The sequence below is a fragment of the Microtus pennsylvanicus genome, chromosome 3, assembly GCF_037038515.1.
Source record: "Microtus pennsylvanicus isolate mMicPen1 chromosome 3, mMicPen1.hap1, whole genome shotgun sequence".
Lineage (NCBI taxonomy): Eukaryota > Metazoa > Chordata > Mammalia > Rodentia > Cricetidae > Microtus > Microtus pennsylvanicus.
Window position 1 is genome coordinate 124284510 of NC_134581.1, and position 22977 is coordinate 124307486.

Here is a 22977-nt window from a genome sequence, read left to right on the forward strand (position 1 = left end):
ATTGTACTGCAGGTCAGTAAGAACAAAAACTAACATCTTAGTCCATAAAGGTAAATTACGAGATACAAAGTTGAAATTCTGTCTCTGTTAAGGCTCTGTTTTCTTTATGAGTCATTCATCTCTCTCCTGCCAAGAGAATAACTTCTGGGAGCTGTGGAGCCCAACATCTTCTGGCTTCTCCAGGCTGTCAGTCTGGAGGCTGGTTCTTTGCTGGCCTCCAGCGTGCAAAGTCTGCAATGCGTGAACACACGGCTTTGTCTAGTGAGGCTCTGCGTCTCTTCCTCAGCATTGCCCACCCCACCCCCAGTCCTATTCCAGCTTCCACCCTTTCTGGCCACTGACCAGGCACCCTGCTTGCCGTCACATCATGTTGACCCCTGGCAAGCTCTACAGTCTTGGTATCATTTTTCTGTTTATGCTATAAAGAGTCCAAAGGCGAGTGAAGAAAGCAAGCCCTCTGTTTTTCTTTTGGAGCAGAAATCTGTCCACCCACTGAAGACTTCCTTTCAAATGGACCCACTCAGAACCCCAAGCAGCAAAGGTATTTGAAGAGCTCATGCTCTGACTCTTTGTGTTCTCCCACCATCTCTGGGTTGGAAAAGAGACCCCTTTCTTTCATTTCCCCAAGCCACATCTTCCTTTTGTATTAGAGAACCAAGTTTAGAGTCCCCGTCTCTTGGGCAGAAATGAAACATCTGACGTATGGAGAACACAACAAGCATGGGCTGTCAGCTCATAGGAAACATGCTATCGGGAAGACAGTGGGACGAGAAGGCATGCTCCCTTCCCCTGTGCCTCACCCTAGGGCTTGGTACCCTTTGGTGGACTCTTAGCAACACCAGATGCTGAACACTGCCTTGTTTTTTCTCTTTCTGTCTTTCTATAATGCATTCCAGCCTCCTAGACTCTTGTAGGACTACTGAAGGTCACGAAGAGAAAAGGCAAAAGGGAGACTTCTGAACTCCAAAATGTTCTAATTACATTTCTTCTCTCTGTTTTGCACATATTTGTATAAATATACATGAGTTCCAGAAAGCAAATACATACATTTGTAGACAGTACAAACCCCAAGGAGACAATACACTTTAATGATTCATTTTGCTAAGGCACAATGGCTCGTGTGCTTATGTGCGTGAATGCGCATGCATATTACATATTTACACTGATTCAAGTTGTTCAACCAAGAGACAGTAATCGGTACTTATGATGAAATCAACTTGCACAAATTTTCATTCTTTATCCATGATAGAGAAGTCAAAAGTACTCATTTTCCCAAACAGAGATCTGCTCAGCAAGTATAAAGGAGCAAACATGACTTGATTATGCCCTGTCCAATCAGAGACTAAGTACAGGTTTGTTCAGAAGGAGGAATTTGAAAATAATTTGAGTGAAATGTAAGCAACAAGGAGGGAAAGGCCGAGGAGAGGTTAACTGAGGCAACGGAAGCTCAGCCAAACAGCCAAAGTGGGTGTCAAAGAGACTACCTGCGCGCAAGCCAAGCTCAACTCCAAGCCAGGGGAGAAAACTCAGTTCCTTCCAAAATGAAGAGGCTTGGATCTCCACGGCCCTCCCAGAAACCCTTGTACATTCTCTTCTGCTGTCATGCTTTCTGCCTAAATCTCATTGCAAGCTCCATGGTCTAAGCCAAAACTGGACCTTTATAAACCGAGAAGGCTCGATTCTGTGTTGTGTAGGAAATCCCCAATGGTCTCTAGCTTGCTTTGCAGATAGTTGTCTCAATTTTTTGTTGGCATTCATATATTTTAGGTCTCACTTAAATTAGCTTGGGCTGATTCTCTACCTTGCTCAGCCTAGATACAGGAGGGAGGACCTTAGTGCTGCCTCAATGTGACATGACAGACTTTGTTGACTTCCCATGGGAGGGCTTACCCTCTCTGAGGAGTGGATGGGGTGTGGTGGGGAGAATGTAGGTGGATCAGGAGGAAGAAAGGGAGGGGGAACAGATTGGTGTGTAAAGTAAAAAAAAAAAAAAGATTGTTTTTTTTTTAAAGTAGCTTGAGCTGATTTGAAACTTGGTATGTAGACCAGAGATTTGCCTGTCCCTGCCTCTGCCTCTTGGGCCCTGAATTAAAGACATAAGATACAACACTCTGCCTTAAAAAATTCTTTTTTCTGGCTAGTACTGGAATTAACGATGACTTGGAGCATTTTCTCATTGAGATACATATCATTTACTCATTGTAGATTAGAAACCAGAGGCTTAGAGACATTAAACTCATGAACTCAAGGAACCTTATTTGATAAATGTCCAGGAAACAGTCTGAAGGGTTAGTCTCCTGGACTATTGCTTTCCCTGCTAGACCAGGCTCTCCCAGGGATACCTCTGCCTTCACTGTCACACTGATGTGTTACATGGACCCTCGAGAGTCTGTTAAAGGGTCTCAAGAATTTATTTAGGTGTAAGATAGGGGTAAACACTCAACGATGCAGAACAGATTAGACACCACTATGATCCAGCTACTGTGTCCTGCCCTTTAGTCCAGGGACCCAGGGACTAAGCACTCTTTGATCAGGGACTAATCACTCCTTGATCTGGTTCCAACCACGAGAGAGAGAGAGAGAGAGAGAGAGAGAGAGAGAGAGAGAGAGAGAACAATTGTCTCCTTCAGCTCTTAAGTGATCACACACATAGACAAGATCATGCCCCAGGGCTTGCTGCCCCCAATCATTGGTTAAACAGATGGAAATCCCACAACACTGCCAGCTTTTTGTACTTGTATGATCATTCTCCCTAATTAGAGTCTAGCCGTGGGAATTTCTCCCTTAATGACACGTAACTGTATGTGAACATGCTTCATAAGTTCAGGAAGAAGGAAGCCTACATATGCCCTTACTGTTATTATATCGTATGTAGAGTTGAAGACAATGGCAGAGAGCATGGTAAGCTCCATTTTCCCTTCTTACAAGGAGCCCAGGGGACTCGGATCAAAGTCAGGACAGAAACAGAGGTAGAGTGCTTGCCTTGGAAGCTCACTGGGGTAATTGGAGCTAAAGATGTTATTGCAGATTTGGCAGGAAATAGAGTACAATAAGCAGGACCAAGTCAGTAAAAGACACAAAATCTATGAAGAGAAAATGGTCGGAGACTCCGACTCAATAAAGAGAAAATGGACAAATCTTTTAACTACAAAAATGCCACGTGATAAGTCGGTATTGTTGACACATTCATTTCTTTTCCCATTACATTGATCTAGACTACGAGAAGCTCAGACCAGTTCTCAAGGTCCTCTGGTTATAGCCCAGAGAGGTGCCACACTGTTGGGGAATATTATTTTAAGGTGTGTCAATTTTGTTTATATTGTATTTGTTTAACTCCATGAAGCTGTGTTACTGTGCCATCTACAACACCTGCTGGTCTAATAAAGATCTGAATGGCCAATAGCAAGGCAGGAGAGAGAAGTAGGTGGGGCCGGCCAACAGATAAAGAGTATAAAATATGAGGAAAAACCTGGGAGAAAAAGGACCTGGGAATGAGAGAGAGAGAGAGAGAGAGAGAGAGAGAGAGAGAGAGAGAGAGAGAGAGAGAGAGAGAGAGAGGCCTCTGTGTATGATTTATTTGGGAGCTGGGTGGTAGACCCCCTAAAAAGGCAAAAGAATAAAAAAACAAGGTGAGCATCCAAACTGCCTAGGCTCCCACAAAGTCAGTACGTGCTGTAGGATCAAAAATCCATTGCCATTGTTCTTGAGTTCTCAGTAGTCATCATTGTCCGCTATGTTCAGCGAGTCCGGTTTTATCCCATGCTTTTTCAAACCCAGGCCAGCTGGCCTTGGTGAGTTCCCGATACTTACTAGACCTGGATGGAGGTGGGTGGTCCTTGGACCTCCCACAGGGCAGGGACCCCTGATTGCTTTCCAGGCTGACGGTGAGGGGGCCTTGATCGGGAGAGGGGGAGGGAAATGGGAGGCGGTGGCAGGGAGGAGGCAGAAATCTTTAATAAATAATAATAATAAAACAAAAAGAACCAACAGCACCTTCCTGTTTTGCTTCCCCTTTCTGTGGTCTGCTCCCACAGATGCTATTTAGGAAGTCGGGGCCTTTGCATTTCTATTATCTCTAAACTTTCCTTCAGCACTTCCAAAGACAAGGAACTTCCCGCTGTTTCTTTGCAAAATACTTCCAAATACTTCTAAAGTATTTCCTAGAATGGACTTTGATCTAATTTACCTGCTGGCTTGTGTTGAAGACATGCAAACTTCAGCCATCTCTCCCCAGTAGCTGTCAGCGTGAGAGAAAATCCCTGTCCTTCGGCAGTTTTGAGATGTGAACTAGGGAAGCAGTAAAAGCAGACTATTTCGGCTTCCTCCTTCCCTGACACCCTTGAAGACAGAGGCAGTAGGGAAACTCCAGGCACAGGGGGGCTGTGTGACAGAGCATGCCACACAAATAGAAGATGTGAGGCCAGCATGGGCTCATAGTTAGGGGCACAACACCCACTATAGGCTGGTCGCAGTGAAGCCTCGGTACCTCACGGTCTTGTTTCAGGTTTGAGTATTTATAACACGGGTAATCATTTCTACAATCCTCTCTTTCTTTTGCTTTAGAGAGAAAAAGCCTAAAAACAGAGCATCGAGCGTTAAGAGGAGCACATGAATCCTATAAATCTTTAAAGATGAGTTCACCAGAGGAAACAAGTGTGTGAATCTACTGAAGCCATGTCCAGGCGCTGTTCTCTTTTTTGCAGTGGTCTTGAAATTACAAGGGACAAGATCATATTGCTTCTCTATCTTAATAGAATGTTTGATATATGCTTCATTTTATAAGATTATACAGTGATGGTCATTTTAATATGTAGCTATCAATACTAAATAGATTAAATCTTTGAGAAAAAAATAGAACTATTGTTTTTCAGTATTCTTTTTCTGCTAAAGGAGAGAAAACACCAGACCTCTCTTGTGTATTGTTTGTCGATATTTTAAGCATACAGTTTTGATTTCTCATTCATAGCCATGCCTATAAATCTCAGAAATGAATCTGTTTTCCTCATATTTTGTTCTATAAAATCAGAGGACATGCATTATCATTAAAATTGATAAATTATTGGCTACAGTGGTTTGAATGAAGTGGCATCTATGATCTTGGGCATTCGAATGTTTGGTCCCCAGTTGGTGGTTCTGTTTGGGCTGATGTGGAAGGCATCACACAGCATAATAGAAATTTCTCTGTGAGAAGTCGCTCAGAACACTAGGAGATGAAGAAAGGCTCATTCCTGAAGTCCCAGGCTGACTGGTGTAGATAAGAGTCAGCACTGACCAGAGGATTTTACTAACTTATGTAGACCTTGGTCACTCCACATACACTGTCATTCTTCATGTTCCTTCAGGTTCTGCCCCAGGTGACACTTTGAACAGTTTTAAGAAGGACCAGAGATGGCAAGTCTGGCTGCTTAGGCCAATTGGAGATTTACACCGCAAAGATATTATTTATTGCCAGAATGGTTTTAAGTGTGCTAGTGTGCTTTCTTTTGAATTGTTATTACTCAGGAAGGTCATCTTGTCCACATGGTAGAGTTATGATTTTCCTGATAAGAACATAGGGGATTTACTGGCAGACTTGGACTTAATAAGCTGGTTGTGCCTCTACGTACTCCCTCCATTAGAGGTATGCCATGGTGTCTTGGGAGATGGTCCTAATGGCTGATCTGGTCAATCCTGGTGAGTAAACATTTACATCCTAGCACACTAAATTTCCCTTATCTGGTACAGGTCTGGTTAGCATACTACTTATCTTGGGGTTATTTTAGAGGCCACACTTCCTCAGCTAAATTCCATTTGTGTGACTTAATGTCTCCTAAGCAAATCTACTGAGTCTTTCCTAATATTTTTTTTTTTATCATTTGGAATTCCTTCTACATCAGGAAAAAGCATGTCACTGGGGACAGGATTTCAGAACCTCAAAACTTGAGCCATTTTGGGTTTCTTCTCTCTGCTGCCTTCTTGCAGAGCTGTGACTTTGAGATGTAAGCCCACAGCTGTTCTTGGCTTCCATGCCCACTGCTTGCTGCCAGCCTTCCCCATTGATGGTGGTAGGGTCTTATCTCTCTGGAACCCCAAACTCCAAATAAACCCTTCTATATGCTGTCTTGGTCACAGTGTCAAATCATCACTAAGTAGTAGTAACCTTTCCTGTTTAGATCATCAGTGTATTTGCTGCCAATTATCAGTCAAGTGGCTAAACATTTCCTAGTCTTAAATGTATGATCCAGGGGTCACTGCTACAGAGACCTTGTTCATCCAGAACTCAGACTTGTCTGCTGTTTCATCCCTGGCAGAGTTGTACTGAAGTTTCAAGACCATGAATAAAGAGACATTTGTCTGCACAGACAGCTTGACCGTCATGACTCTTCACTCACTGATTCTCATTCTTTCTGATCGATGTATTTCTTGCCTTTTAAGACATCCCAGTGTGGTATTTAAGAGAAAGTACCTTCTAATTAGAGATCTGGAGCCACAGTCCTGCATCGGCTATGACAGTGCTGTCAGTTCAAGCTCTCCTGTTCTGAATCCTCATGTATCCTAGCCAGTTACTCGCCAGCCTAAAAGTTCTTAAATATTCTGGGGGAAAAATGTTTGTTTTGTTCCTTTTGTGGGACGGTGATGGTGGTAGCGGGAGGTCACGGTAGATGGATGTGATCAGAATACATTGTGTAAATGTATGAACATTTCAAGCAATGAATGGAATTATTATAAAAAGCAAGTTTAAGTTCATAACAAAAAAGGTGATTTAGGAGACAGAGCCACTGATACCGTCCCTCTCAATTTCAGTGAATACAAGTAATTTAACACCTGCAAATCTCTGTTTTATTTCCTTAAAATGGAGATTGCCTGCTAGTGACTCCCTACCTAGTATATGAAATAAGTATGTCTGATCAGTCTACAGTTTCCCAATTCTCTTTCACCTCCCAACTCCCTGTCCTGGCATTGGAGTTTGTACCTCACAGATGTAACCCAGCACCACTGAAGTGAATAGATAACCTTGTGTGCACAAAATAATAGGTAACTTAGAACACAATATAACAAGAGAACTACCACCAAATATGTCTCAGTGGCTGCCTGTGGGCTGAGAAGAACGAGACCAAGGACAACAAAACCAGCCAGGCAAGTTCGCTGGCTGTATGTATGCAGACCCTGTCACATGGAGCAAGCTGCTTGTTCGTCCCAGGCTGCCCAGAACCAAAATAATCACACAGAAACTGTATTAATTAAATCATTGTTTGGCCCATTAGCTCTAGCTTCTTACTGGATAATTCTTACATCTTAATTTAACCCATTTCTATTAATCATGAGGTCATGGCATACCAGCAAAGTTTCAGTATGTCTATCTCTGGCAGCAGATCCATGGCGTGCCCTGACTCTGCCTTTCTTTCTCCCAGCATTCAGTCCAGTCCTCCCTGTTTACCTAAATTCTGCCCTATCAACAAGCCAAAGCAGTTTCTTTATTCATTAATTGTAATCACAGCACACAGAGGGGACTCCCACATCAAGACACCCCCCACTGTGACGTAAGAAACTGCCTATGGGACACCAATGAATTTGTTCCTGGTGAGACGTGTAGTATACATGCTTGGCTTAAAAAAAAATCTCGGTAGAGGAAGGCATAGGGAATCAATCAGGTTTATGGTGTAAGACTGTAGTAACCCACTACCCAAGGGGTTGAGACAGGAAGATGGCAAATTCAAGGCCTCCCTGGGCAACTTGGTGAGAGTCTGCATCAAAATAAAATGTAAAAAGAAAGTGAGGGCTATACCTCAGTGGTAGAGAGCTTTACCTAGTCTGGGATCAATTCTCAGAACCACAAAACAAGTAGAGGAGAAAACATTCACCCCAAATTTTCACCACCATCCCTTTCCCTTAGTGCTTTGAAGACCAGCACAACATCCTGATGTGGATCTACAATTCTACATAAGAGTAATTTGCATGCATTGTATCATATGGATAATATAAACATTAGAATGTTTCATAATTTTAGAAATCAAAAAATGGAGATAATAATGCTCTTTACTTCATATGGCTGCAGAGAATATAAGTACAACTCTCTATAACCGACAGGCACCTAGAAGTCCCCTGTCTTTTCTGAAACAATGCCTGTGATGTTCTGGCAGAAATTCTTGCTCAATTGATCTAACAACGGTGCTTGGAAGAAACCTCAAATTTCTCTAATTGCTCCCTCCCTACCATCCTGTCACAACTAAGGTTATTAGCATCATGCGATCCCCTGTGCATTTAAGCTTCGGAGCTATCTCCATGAGTTAACATGTGCCATGCTCACTAGCTGTGAGACATTCACTGTATCAGTGAGTCTGTGTCTGTATTCTGATCTGTAAATGGACATGCTAACATGTTGAGGGAACCAATTGAGTTAAGAGTCATAAGGTGTTTAAAACACTGTTTAGCAAACACAGTCATCCCCCGGTGTCTACAGGAGGTTATTTCTAAGACCTGTCAGATAATTTCTTTATATAAAAGATGTAATATTATATAAAAATTACTTGTCCACATTTTTTAATTATCTGTAGGTTACTTATTATGTTCACCACAATACAAATGTCACGTAAATATTTGTTAAAGTATATTATTTTGGAATAAGTATATATTCAATATAATACTTTCATCTCTTATCAATTTTTTAAGATGTATTATTGTTTTATGCATGTTTTGCCTACATGCATACCTGTGCATCACATGCATTCCTGGTGCATGCAAAAGCCAGAAGAAGGTGCCAGATTCCCTGGTTGCGGGCTTCTACTTGGGTGCTGGACATCAAGCCCCTGTCTTCTGGAAGGGCAGCCAGTGTTTCTAATGCTGAGTCATCTCTCCAGCTCATGTTTTCAGATATTTTTGGTCCATAACTGTCTGAACATGTGGATGGGGAACACACAGAAATGTAAGGCCAATTTTGTAGCCACCTCTAGTAAGAGGAAAGAATGTGAGTTGCTATTAATCTAATGAATAGGGATTTCCAATTATTACGGGAATCACACTGGAAGCTTTTATTGTGTTTATGAGTATGGTGGATGTACAAATATGTAAATATACACCCTCAGACTCTGAAATTGTTACTATTGTCATCTCTTTATGAAGATCTGGAAGGTAAAATTCACAAATGTTAAGCTCTGTTATATCCCCAAGACAATAAAAGAAAATAGTAAAATTACAGATGTCTACAAAATTTCCTTACCCCAAACTCCAAATCCCAGGTAGTCTCTCCTGTACTCCAGATACAATAAAAACATTGCCTTATGTTGGTTGGTTTGTTTAAGACAGTAGATTATGGGACAAAAAAAATCTTAAAACACTGAGAAGGGATGGCATTTTTAAAAGAGTATTAGGTATTCTTAAGACAGGAAAGAAGGAAGGAGGGACCTAGGGACAGAAGGAAGAAAGGAAGGAGGAAAGAAAGGAAGAAAGAAAGAAAGGACGGAAAAAAGGAGGGAAGGAAGGATCAGGCAGCCACATCATTACTGCTGGGTAGTGCAGTAGCTCACCTCTGCCTAGTGGTAATAAGAAAACCAATTTGAGCTATAGCATAAGTAAAAGGTTCAGGAGTAAGTCTCAGTACTAGACCAGGAGAATTTTAACACACTTTACAAAGTTAGGCTGTCAAACTTGTGCCGTTGAAGACCACCGAAGTAAAAAGAAGGAAAATGTAAGTTCAGCATGTCACCACATATAACAACAACTTCTAAATGAGATTAAAAACAACAACAAAAACGAAAGCATAGCCTGAAATCCTAGTTTCTGGACAGGTTATTGTATTAGTTTGTTTCCTGTTGCTAGTACAAAGTAACTGAATATCAGAACACAGTCCAGGAATGGAGTCCTGCAAGGTGAATTCTGAGTCCTTGTGAGAAAACTCCAAGAAAACAAGACAAGATTCTTGTGACTTCAGTTTCTTCAAAATACAAAATTGTTCTTGGAATGTGTTCTCTTGCTCCCCCCGGATGTAGCAAATAGGATGAGATGATTTCAGCTGCTGTTATCCATGTGCTTCTCTGCAAAAACCTGTTTATGCCACATGCAAGTCATCCTAGTGAGTGCACACTCTATTCCAGGGATGCTTCTTAACCCTTAAAATAGAAACTGTCCGATGCCCTGAATAATGTTGGCTACTGCATGCAACTTTAGTCTTCCTCCCTTTTAGGCCTTGCTATCACAGGTTCAGGCTGCCAACTAGAGGGGTAAACATCAGAGGCTCTGTAAAAACAAACAAATAAACCAACAAACAGCAACATCGACAGAAACAACAAAACAGATTTATTTTGTTCTTACTTCTGAAGGTTAAGCACATGGTACCAGCATCTGTTTGATCTGTTCAGTTCAGTGGGAGCTCCAGGGCATAGGAGAGATCCCACATGAGGTGGGAGCCAGGGAGGGATCTGAGGTTCAGGTTTACTGTTTTGTAACCATTCACTCTTGCAGGGGCTGATTCACCTTCCTAGCAGCCGTGCCTCACCTGACCTAATCACCCTTCACTGGGCTCTACACCCTCAAGGTTCTACCAGGTCTCACATTGCCACACACTGGGGACCAAGACTCCAGAACCTGTGTCTGTGAGGAGCAGTCCATATCCAAAGCACGCCAGGTATCAAAATCAAACTGGATTCTTTAAAAGACTCAAGAGAGGTTAACTAGAAAGTTTCTAATTCTGCTGAAATTTAGAATTCCCATGTATAAAAATGACACTGCTAAAGTGTGGAAACAGAACATATGACATTTTTGCGTTTTGAAAATAAAGGATACATTCTAATCTCTTGTTTCTTACTACAGAGAGAAAGATAAAAAAATTCAGTGAACCCAAAAGGAAAAAGAGTCAAAGAATTGAATTATTTCATACTTAACCAAATAGGACCTCTGAAATTCCAATAACGATGCTTAATTATATTAGTCACCAGGGAAAGGCAAACTATAATGTAATTCTAGTAAACACTATGAAGATGGATATAACAATATCATGTGACCTAGCAATTTTACTTCTGTCGGCTAGCTACTGTTCCGATCTACGACTCCAGAACCATGAGCAAGAATGCCCATGGGACTGCTGCTTATAATACACCCAGGCCTTCTGTATGCAGCAGCTCACAGCAGCTGTGGTCGCCTGCACACAGCTAAAGCTGGTCAGCATTGTGGTGTGAAGTGGGAAGGAGTTCATTGGTCCCCAGCACTGGCGGAGGAGACGCTAGAGACTAGTTTCTGGAGAAGGAGAGTCAGCTTTCCTTAGGTGCTGCGCCTGCACGGCCTGGAACCGAAACTGAGCGAAGGACATCAGGATTGAACACACATACACCTCTTTAGCTGCTGGTAGAAGAAGCCCCTTATTGAACAGCACCACGGAGGTTTTAGACCTAAAACAGCCAGGTGGATCATCGCCTGATCCTTGGTCAAGGCCAGGGCAATGCGTGCTCAGAATGCGGGTTGGTAAACTACTAGTAGGGAAGAGCAGCTGGAGGCCAGGACTCCAAACGGTCCTAACACTTAGGGATGGTTGACCACACTCAAGCAGATGGCCCTGTGCCTAGGAGTACATGGCCCGAGGGTATAAAGAGTTGCTTTATAAGGTAAATGAAGTTGGGGAGCAGAGGGAGGTGGTGGTAGATCTGGGAGGAATGAGGGGAGACTATGATCAACGCACATTGATTGAAGTTCTCAAAGAATTGATAAAAACTTGTGTCCTAATTGCCCATTCATAACCCACTGAAAGCCCTGCATCTATTTTTATAAAGCAAACTATACAGCACTGAGACTTCCTGACCACTCACAGAATGAACAATTCCTAAATCCAGAACTGCATGCTTAAAGAATCAGACCTATAAGGACACACATGGTAAAATTGGGTGAAGTCTGGCACGGGCATCAGACATCTTGATGAAAGAGTGAGGACAACCCCTCTTTGTCCCTACAGAGACCACAATTAGAAGGAAGCCCAAGCTTTGCCGGCATGTCACTGTTTTTCTTTGTGATCTGGCATTGGTGACAATGCTCTTCACTCTGATGTTTATCAGGCTGCTCACCTGGTCCTTGTGCATGAGTTCTGTCATATGTTGTACCTTGCGGAGCGCCATGCCCGTCCGTGCTCTATGCGCCACCATACAGTTCATGAACAGGGCAAGGGGCTGAAGATTGAAACATACAAAAACACACAGACAGAGACACAGGTCATCCTTGAAACAGGAATGCCCCTTTTATTGTGTCTAGGGGCAGCTTATATAGGGATAGCCACGCCCCAGCCAAACCCACCAGAAACCATTCCCCTGCCATCAGGAACTCGCGAGGGTCTCGTGCTCAGAGCAGCTGTAGGCACTCAGATCAGGGGAAAACAAGTTGTTTACAAGAAATTCAGGATCTAGGGCTTCACAGCTCCCAACAGGTGCTCTCTATATTAACTGCTTTGAAATGCAATATTTATTAAAAATAATTAATACAAACAGGCTAAGTGGAAGCATGCATAGATACTGTTAAAACCTGAAACAACAAACAATATGATAAAAGTGGAATAATTCCTCAGCGAGGACATGCAAGTGGCCAATAAATACATGGAAAGATGCTCAATACTATAAATCCTAGGTGAACAATAGATCAAAGCCTTAAGGAGAGACCATCAAATGGCTATGACTCAACAGCAAGCAGCAAGTGTTGGCAAGGATTTGGAGAAACTGGAACCTCACATATTGCAGCCACGGCGGAGAACAGTAGGAAATCAGGATGGTTATTCCTCCACAAATCGGAAATAGAATTATCTTATCATCCAGGACTCTGTTCCTAGGCATATATTCTAAAGAATTCAACAGAACCTTGAATACACACACACATGTGCAACCATCTTCACAGCAGTACCAAGTACCCTCAGCAGACAGACAAGAAGAAGCAAGATGGTGTATATACATACACAGGCACACTGTCTGACATGCTGCAGTATGGGACATCTGAAAAACGTGATGGTGGAAAGAGCCAGTCACAGAAAGACAACCACTGTATGATTTCCCTTCCATGGGGTCCACAAAGTAATTGAATTCAGAGACAGAAAGTGAAGTGAACTGTCGGGTAACAACTCTGCTCTGGAGAAGGGCAACGGCTGCCTGACAAGGCGAAAGCACTTAAAGTTAACACAGAACCTTACGTCTGTTTCAGCTTCTTCACTAAGTCCCAGAAGGTCAATCAGATAGGCAGATCCACTCCGGTTGGGTGCTAAGGAGTCAAACTCTACCCCAGGCCAATTTTCTATCACATGAGACACACTGCTACCAGTGAAGAGAGACAAGGCCAACCTGACATAGCCCAGACTGCAGTTTCCCCAGCTTTGACCCCTAAGAGGAACACCACCACTCCCAGCGGCCGGTTATTCAGCCTCTGCTGCTTGTGTTATATGGTTTCCTGGTTCCTGCTTTGGCTACCTGTGTTTGCCATCCCTGGTGGAGCTTGGCTTTACTTTTTAAACTGAATGTTGCACAGCTCATGAATCATTAACACGGCAAGTTAGATCTTAACACTATTTATTGACATTCTGTTCTTTGGTGGTTTTTCATTTCACTGAACACTTAAAATTGATTAGTATCATGTTAGGTCTATTTTGCCAATTAGAAAGAAAGCTCATAAAGAAGCATGTCTGAACTTAAAACCTGTGCTTAGTCAGGGTTTCTATTGCTGTGATGGAAGACCATGGCTGAAACACAAGCTGGGAAGGAGAGGGTTTATTTGGCTTACACTTCCACATTGCAGTTTATCGCTGAAGGGAGTCAGGACAGGAACTCAAACAGGGCAGGAATCTAGAGGCAGGAGCTGGTGTAGAGGCTGTGGAGGGGAGCTGATTACTGACTTGATTCCTAAGGCTTGCTCAGTCTGCTTACTTACAGAATCTAAAACCAGCAGCCCTGGGATGGCACCACCCACCATGAGCTGGCCCCTCCCCCATTGATCAAAATGCCTCATGGCTGGAGCTCAAGAAGGCATTTCTTCAGCTGACTTCCTCTGGTGACTCGAGTTTGTGTCAAGTTGACACACAAAACTAGCCAGTATAAGCTGAAGAAGAAATTGTGTAGTGTAGTGTTTTATCACCAGTGGCTTTTAGTGTGTAGTGTAGTGTTTTATCACCGATGGCTTTTAGAATTGCTGGGGCTGGTGATTAGGATTCATAGACTCTGGTCTTTTTAAAATTCCCCAGACTGAATGTAGCTCAATGGTAGATCTCTTGCCTAGCGTGCATGAGGCTCTGGGTTTGACAAACAAGATTTGTCTTTGTTTGTTTTTGTCTTTTGTCATTGCTGTATAAACACCAAAACCAAAACACCTCAGAGAAGAAATGGTTTATTTCATCTCATAGTCTACAGTCCATCATGAAGAGAGGTCGGGGCAGAAGCTAAAGTAGGAACCAGGGTCCAGTAGGTTCACTGGCTTGCTCCATGTTCATATTAGGCTCTCTTATGCCATCCAGGGCTGGCTGCTTAGGAGTGGCTCTACCCACAGTTGTTTGGGCTTTCCAACATTAATCAGTAATGGAGAATCTGCCCACAGATTCCCCCACAGGCGATCTGATTGAGGCTATTGTCAACTAACGTTCCCTCTTTCTGTAGACTTTAGCTTTTGACCACCTGACAAAAATCTACATAGCACAAGTACTGAAGAAAAAGAAGGGAGAGAGGTGGGGGGGGGAGATGGAGGAAAAGCAGTTTACTAAAACATCACCTTCCACGCCGTGGGTCTAAATTTCTCAGTCTAGGGAAAGTCTTGGAGGATGGGGAGAGCACATTACTGGGAAAGAAATCATTCTGCTGTCTGGGATCATGAATTCAGATATGTCTGGGAGATACCCTGACAATTTTATTTCATGCTGTCTGTATGCAGGCATGTCCTGAGTCCCACTTTCTTGATCACCAACTCTGGGACCTTTCTCTGTTGTCATCTGCTTTCATATAGCAGCTGTACCCACTGTGATCCCTGGATAAACAGAACAGAGCAGATGAAAGCAGCCGTATTTCCTTGTCCTTTATTGTCCCAATCTTATATTTGTGGAAAGGTTCCATATGTGTTAGGTGAAAATAGGCCACTTGAACATATCGGTGATTTGGAGGTGTATAAAATGGACAACTAGCTAAGGCAGGAAGACCTCCAAATATGCTTTGAATTCTTGCCTTTATAAAGAAAATTTTCATATCTATCAAGAGTTTTCATTATTAATATTATCTGTTCCAGGCCAAGAGCTGTTCTAAGATAGCATTTATGACCTGAGGTCCTCAGCAGTAGAGCCCAGCAGTGTTAATTCATCGTATGTTTTCCATTCTCCTTCCTTCATCTCTAGCTCCTCCATAACAACCCTATCCCCTATCCCCAGCCTTCTATAGCTTGGAAAAAGTAAAAAAATTCCAACCATCTAACTCCTTTTGTTACTGAGATTTGAAGAAAAAAGCACCAGTAGATTCAGCTTGGTCACCAGTGCCAACATGCCAGTTCGAGAGAGGGGTGGAGGCAAAGGCAAAGAGAGAAGATGCAATCAATATTGCCATCTCCAGGGTGTCCACATGCTTTTTGCTCTAAAGAGAGGAAAAACTGGGGTAGAATCCAGTTTGTTATGATGAAGCAGTCTTGGTCAGGGTGTGATCTGATCATTATTCCAATTCCGGGTCTGTGAGTTCAGAAGAAGACCTTATTTCTTGAGAAGAGCAGTCTGTTTTTTATATGGTGACTGTTTCTGCTCTAGGGTGAGGATTTTCCAACTGGATAATTGCTCTCACTTGGGGCGTGGTCTTCTGGCTCAGGGTAATTTTAGTCTCTTACCAGAAAGATGTTTGGTGATGATAATTCCTGTTTTCTTAGAACCCAAGAGGAATGCAGGTTCAGGAGCCTTGGGTGGGACAGATCTGAGATGGAACACTGTAAAAGTTAATACATGCTCAGATACATAAAGACTGAAGGCAGAGTTGCCAGAATTCCAGCCTGCTTTTGTTACCCTGTGGGCTCAAAAGAGGAGTCAGTGGTTTTTTGTTTGTTTATTTTTGTGTTTTTAAAAATAAAGATAGTTCCTAAATGCCTGTTATATTTGTGTCTCACATTTTTTGTTTGTATATTCATAATTAAAATTATTTTCTTCAGTTAACTTATGCTTGTCAATTTAATTTGAAGACTAGTCATACAACCAAAAAAATAGTATATGGAAACATTATCCTCCCTGTGTGTCTCTCTGCCCTTGCATTTGTGCAACAAAGTCGTCTTTGATTCTTTATTCTGAGGAAAATGGCATTTTCCTGCTGGGGTGGGATGTGGAGAATGGGCAGGAGTTAGTGGACTGGGAGGAGAAGCCTGCATTTACAACTAGAGAGAGAGACGTTTATATCTTCCAAATCTCTTCTGTCCAAAAATAAATCGGCATGCCTGTGATATCTCTACCTTTACCGCAAAGGTATTGATTACCACCTGCAAGGCCATATGCTACTGCCTGCCCTTCCTGCCTGATGCTCTGGAGACTTGGGCTAGTCTTTGGAAATGCTATGGCTTCCCTTTCTCCTTTTCCTTCTCACTGCCCTTTCTGCATCTCTTTCCCCCTCCTCCCAGTTCCCATGCTCCCCTCCCAAGCCTCACATCTTTTATTATGCTTTTCCAGACTGCCATGGTAGATGCTTAAATATTTACCCAAGCAAGTTTCAAGAATTCGATTTTGGTGACTTTCTTCTATAGCAAGTGTGTTTGCTTCTAATAAATTCTGAAAACTCCTGGCTGTCCTCCGAGTCCTTGCTGGGTGTCCTCTCTGCTCCAGTTTGTGTTCCCTCCCATCTGGCGTGCTGAATTACCTCTGCATGATACAACTTCTCTGTGAGCACCACAGATATTTCTAAGCCACTGTGAATCACTTGCTACTTGGAGAATGATCTGAAAGCCAGTGTCCTTTTAGACAGGTCATGGCAGTGTCACGGCAATGTCAAGGTACTTTGTGATCACATGTAGTCCATTGTCACATGGGCTGTGTCATGTCCTGTCTTACACAATAAGACTCTAAGGTGACAAATGTCTTTGAATTTGTTTATCATTAACCAGAATAACTTGTATAGCATGTTTTTGTTGTTGTTTTCTTCATGTGACACTCATTAGCTTCTTAGAGGTTCTGGCTAATTCAGAACATCGTTTGAAAAGCGCTACGTTACGATGCTGTTCTATTCATTTTACCGACAAATCGATATCACGGAGCCGCGAGGTACAAAAAAGTATGCACCTTTTTTATTTCTGTTTTCTCTCCTGAGATGGGGATCCAGGGCTGTTGATTAAGAAAGATAGAGTCAGGGAGGGAAAGGAAGAGAGAGGGAAGAGGAGAGGGAGGAAGGGAGAGAAGGAAAAGTATGCGTTTGTTTTTCTGTGAAGACCTGCCACCGATTATATTACTGAGATAATTCTTCTACTTTCACTTTGAGTATCAGCTGCTATCTTAGGGTTCCATTGCTGTGATAAGACACCATCACCGAATGCAACTTGAGGATGCAAGAGTTTATTGCACCCTACAACTCTCTGGTCAAAACCTATCAATGAGGGAAACCAGTGCAGGAACTCAAGGCAAGAACCTGGAGGAAGGATCTGAAGCAGAGAACTTGGACGAGTGCCACTCAATTACTTACTCCTCATAATTTGCTCAGCCTGCTTTCTAATACAACCTAGGACCACCTGCCCAAGGGTGGCACTGCCCACAGTGCAGGGGTCCTTCCGACATCAATAATCAACCAATTCACACAGGCTTGCCTACAGGCCAGTCTTAAGCAGGCATTTCCTCCTTTGCAATTCCCTCTTCCCAGATATTTCTAGGCTTGTGTCAAGTTGACAAAAACCAACCAGAATAGATGCCTCAAGTCATATGTCGTGTATCTAACACAGACAAATCTCCCCGCAGTGTCTTAGGGTTACAAGTGCTATGCTAAAAGACCATGTCTCTATCACTCCAAAAGTGGAGGAACCTGGCAGAATGGAAGCGGGAGCCTGAATGGAGCCTGAATGGAAGGGGGGCTAAAGTTTCATGCAATAGACAGCTTTATTCAAAACACCAGGCAGTGATACTCTGAGGGTTGAGAAGGTCACATGAGTAAAGTTCTGAATTCAAGCTATGTACAATCACAAGACAAGCTACAAGTGGTAAAGACAAGGTTTTCCATAGAGGCACATAAACAAATAATAGTAGTCACTTGTAATAAACTAAAGCAAATCCACTCCTATCTGCTACACCAGGGAGGGGCAGGAAAGCATATTTCAAGGACAGTTTTGTGTTTTTGGAGAAACTGAGATCCTAAGACTCATGTCTCACTTTTTTGGAATTTTCTAACAAATGCTCAGATGTCCCCTCACACAACTCTATTCTTGGATCATGATCTGACACATGACCAAAGAGACTGAGGGAAGTTTTATTTGGCTTATTCTTCCATATCACTGTTCATAATCAAAGGAGGTTGGGACAAGAACTCAAACAAGGAAAAAATATGAAAACTGGAGCTGAGGCAGAGGCCATGGAGGGGAGCTGCTTACTGGCTTGCTCCCCCTGGCTTGCTCAGCCTGATTTCTTATAGAACCCGGGACCACCAGCCCAGGGATGATTCCACCCACAATGGGCTGGGCTCTCCCCATCAGTCACTAATCAAGAAAATTCTCCACAGCCTTGCCTATGGCCAGATATCATGGAGGCATTTTGTCCCTCCCTCTTCTCTGATAACTCTAACTTGTATCAAGTTGTGATAAAACCAGCCAGGACACAAAGCAAAGGGCAAAAAATAAGGCCTAGTAAAGATTTCTGAAAATCTCCCTGGAAAAAGCATATCACATGGCGACACTCATTCGTGGTACTGATTTTGTCTTTTTCTGTAATTGAGCAAACCCCTAAGTCTCACTCATCCTTTCCTTTGTTCAGTTCTTCTTCATGCACTTGCTTTCCTGGGATGTACTAGTCTCATGGCCCAGGGGCAGAATCAGACAATTTGATCAAACTAAATGAGTCTTGGACATGGAAAACCTGGTAATTAAGAAAACATATTTATGAATGCTTTTATGTCTAAGTATTATAGTGTCCAATAGCAATGGAATACTTTGACAGGGAGTTATTTTTTCCATGCACTAATAGTCTGGAGACAAATTGTTGCTAGTATTAGATAGAGCTTCTCACCAGTACTATTCATCTTTTCTTACACTATCCTTAATTTTCTAAGTTTTCACATTGTATACATTGCCTCTTCATCACAAGAGGCTACAGAGTTCCAAAAATGAGAATTCAACACGTCTTAGAAACTGTTCCATCTCCTATACCAAAGACATTCACTTTCCTTGCATTGTGTAGCAGGTGGTTCTTTAAGTCACAAGGGAAAGACTAGCAAGGTTCCAGTGGACACAGGCAAAGGAGAATGGGGATTGAATGTCACCTGAGTTTGAGTACAAAAGGCAGATGTTTGACTGAGTGTCTCCTGTCACTGTTTACAACTGGAAACTAAAAACAAATGTGTCTCTTTTACCAGTTTCCATGATTAGGTTTTCATTTGTTATGCATATATTTTTTGAACAATGCTGCTAAATCCCTCAAGTAATCTACTCTCACAGAATTTATGTAGGTAGATTTCTCTATTAATGATATTATTGTTCTTTAGTACACTACAGATATGATTCACATCTCGAGAGATAAAAATGATGGCCAACAATGAAATTTCATTGCATAATAGATTTTAGAAGAAAAAATTATTCTTTCCATCTGATTGCTTATAATCACATAGTAGCTATTTGAAGAGGGTTCTTTCGTGTGACTAAAAGGGAAGTGGCTTTGCTGGCACCGGCATTACAGAGACTCATTTCCATGGCTATAAAGACATTTCTGCTTCTTGGCAAGGCTGTGTTAAGTTTCTTTCATGGGAAAATTTTGAACTGAGAGGTAATCTAACTGACTTGGAGATAGTAGACATTTCAGGAGTGCCTCCTGCTCCCACAGATGTTCCTGTTCCAGCATCTTGGTCTTTGCCTCTTGTGATTTCAGATTGCCAACTGCTTTGGGTTGTGGAAGACATGTGAAATGACGATGTTTCTTTACTTGTGATTGGTCATTAAGACTTGGAAGAGCCTTTGAGGAGGAGCTATTGGATGTCAAAGTTCAGAGGCTAGGCGCTTCACCAGCAGGAAGCTACTTATGGTTCTTCAGGTCAGATGTTCAAGATCATGGAGTCACTAAGGTTTCCTTCGAGACCTTTTTCCTTAGCTTGTATGTGTTTGTTTTCTCCTTTTGTCTTTGCCTGAAGCTCCTTCTGTGAATGCCTGGGTGTATTTGGTTATTTTTCACTCTTTACTCTTTAGGAGTTAGGGGGTGCCACCCCACTCCTAAATAAATCCACAGGAAGTCTTATTCTTTCTTATGAATACCTGGACTTAGCTTAGCTTCTTTCTTGCCAGCTGTTCTTAAATTATTCTGACTATCTTTGGCTCTGGGCTTTAAGCTTTCTCTTTCTGTATACCTTTTTTTTCTTACTTTATGACTTGCTGTGTAGCTGGGTGGCTGGCCCCTGGAGTCCTCCTCTTCCTCTTAGGTCTGTTCTTTCCCAGATGTCTTCTCCATTTATCCCCTCTGCCTGCCAGCCCTACCTATCTTTTCTCCTGTCAAGCTACTGGCTGTTCATCTTTTTATTAGACCAATCAGGTGTTTAGACAGGCAAAGTAACACAGCTTCACAGAGTTAAACAAATGCAACATAAAAGAATGTATCTTTGCATTACTAAATGAATATTCCACAGCATAAACAAATGTAACCCATCTTAAATTACTATTCACAACACCTGGAATTTAATCTTCCCATGGTCATCTTAGATTAGAATCATAGCCTCATATTATCTTAGATACCTCTTTAGAGACCTTTCCTCCAAATACAGCTGTATTCAGAAGTACACAATTCAGGGAGCAGCAGAAAGATACAAGTGAGAAAAGTTTTAAGAGTGTTCATTCATCTTATTAACTTCTTCTGTCACCTTCTCTGTGCTGCCATCCTGGTGACAGGCACTCATCACAGAGAGCAGCTGTGGTGTCTATTACAGCAATAGTATACACTCACAGACACATGTATTTATGCAATCATTCAAATGCACATGCTCACACCATCTGTTTTGCCAGGCTTTGAATGTTGGTATCATCAATACCACAAGCCAAGAGAGAGTCCTGCCACTCATTGCAAAGGACAAGTTATGACTCAGAGAGGCCAATGTTAGTTATACAAACCAAGAGATTTATGTGATTTTACAAGGGACTTAACATTTTAGATTTTGTTTATTTTTTCTGTTTTTATGCTTCAAATGTAGCCAAGCATGCTCTAATTTCATCTTCTTAGAATCCTAACGTTTAAAACACTTTGATGGAAAGCTTTTCCTTGGTTACTTTATTTCACCAACAGAAACCCTATCATGCAACTAGCCACATAAACTTTGGGACTTTGAAATGGGATAAAAATCTTACATATTGTGAGAAGACATATGGATGCTCATACTTTTAAGAGGCTTCGTGAAGCTTCCAATTCTCCAACTGATAATTTCTTTACAGGGATGGAAACAATGCAATATTCAAAGTGACTAGACAATGGTGGCCTGAGACACCCCAGGCTTACTTGTGTAAAAATGGATGACAGATCTGGAAAGCAGCTCCTCCAAGCCTTGAGGACAAGAACTGGGTTTCATTCTCATGCACTCTTGCTCTCCCTAAGGAGGGAGGCTACGCAGAGGGCTGAAAAAGCCATTGTCTAATCTCTTGTTGAAGCCCAATGCCTGCATCCTAGCACCACCCAGTTCTGCTTGCTACTGTCATTCTCTGCTGCTGACTTTCGTGCTACAGCAGATAGTGGAGTCCTGGAGCCTGGCTGAGTCTCATCTAACTTTGAGCATCACCTGGATGTAAAGGCCCGCTCTACAGTGTGACTACCTGCATGAGAGCAACGAGGACAGACATTGGGGCTTTCGCTTGTCCTTCAGATGGCCTTTTATGGTCCACTTTGATCACAGTTGCTGCTGGAACCCAAATAGGTGATCACGCTGCCTGTGGCAGAAGGTAATAGATTTATGTGCACTTAAAATCTACTTTTACAATCAAATACACAGGGCCCTAGAGTATAGACACCTCAAGTTGGGAAGAAGTCCTAGAATGGCTAAATTAAGAGTCTGACTAAGCACTGAGATAAACTGTGAGAGGCACACTTGTTCTTGTATCTATTTCTGGGGGCACTGCTGGTGTTTTGAAAGTCAGGAAAGCATTAGACACACTTCATGTTGAGCTGAAATCACACATAACACTATTTGAAGGCTCAAGCTTAGAGGGCAAGGAAAGGAGCTCCAGCCCAGCTTCGTGGAGGGGCTAGGCCACTGTGGAGCTGAAGAATTTGCAATGGCTGATGGGAAAAGGGTTACAAATGGACACTGAAAAGAGATGGATAATAACATCCTCACCCAATGTATTCATCCTGACCTATTCAAAGGCAACAAGAAGGTGACCATGTGTAAGTATACAAAGAATTGAAATCCATGCATTTCTAAAAGGCCAATGTCATAAACCACAGGTTTATACTTGGATATTAAAATGTTTGCATGTATTTTGGCAAAATTATTGAACATATTAGGTAAGTTATTCCTGGAAAGCATATGCATTCCTTTGCTGTATTTTCACCCTGGAATTAAATACTTAATAATTTGTGAGCTCTACACTTAATGTACAATGTCCTTAAGTAAATCTTACCAGTAAGGATGAAGAAACTTGGGGCTGTACCATCCCTACTCTCCGTTTCAGTAGTGAACAGAATACTGAATTAAGAGAATGATGCTTTTTTTTTCTCCTAATTTCATTTATATTCAGGGTGAGAACTTAGACAATTTCAGTGATGATTACGTCTGGGACTTTAAGTGAATTTTAATCACTTCACAGTTCAGCTTTTGAATGTGGACAGAGAAAATCTTGCAAGACCCCTGAATGTAATGAGACTATGTAGTTCTGGTACTG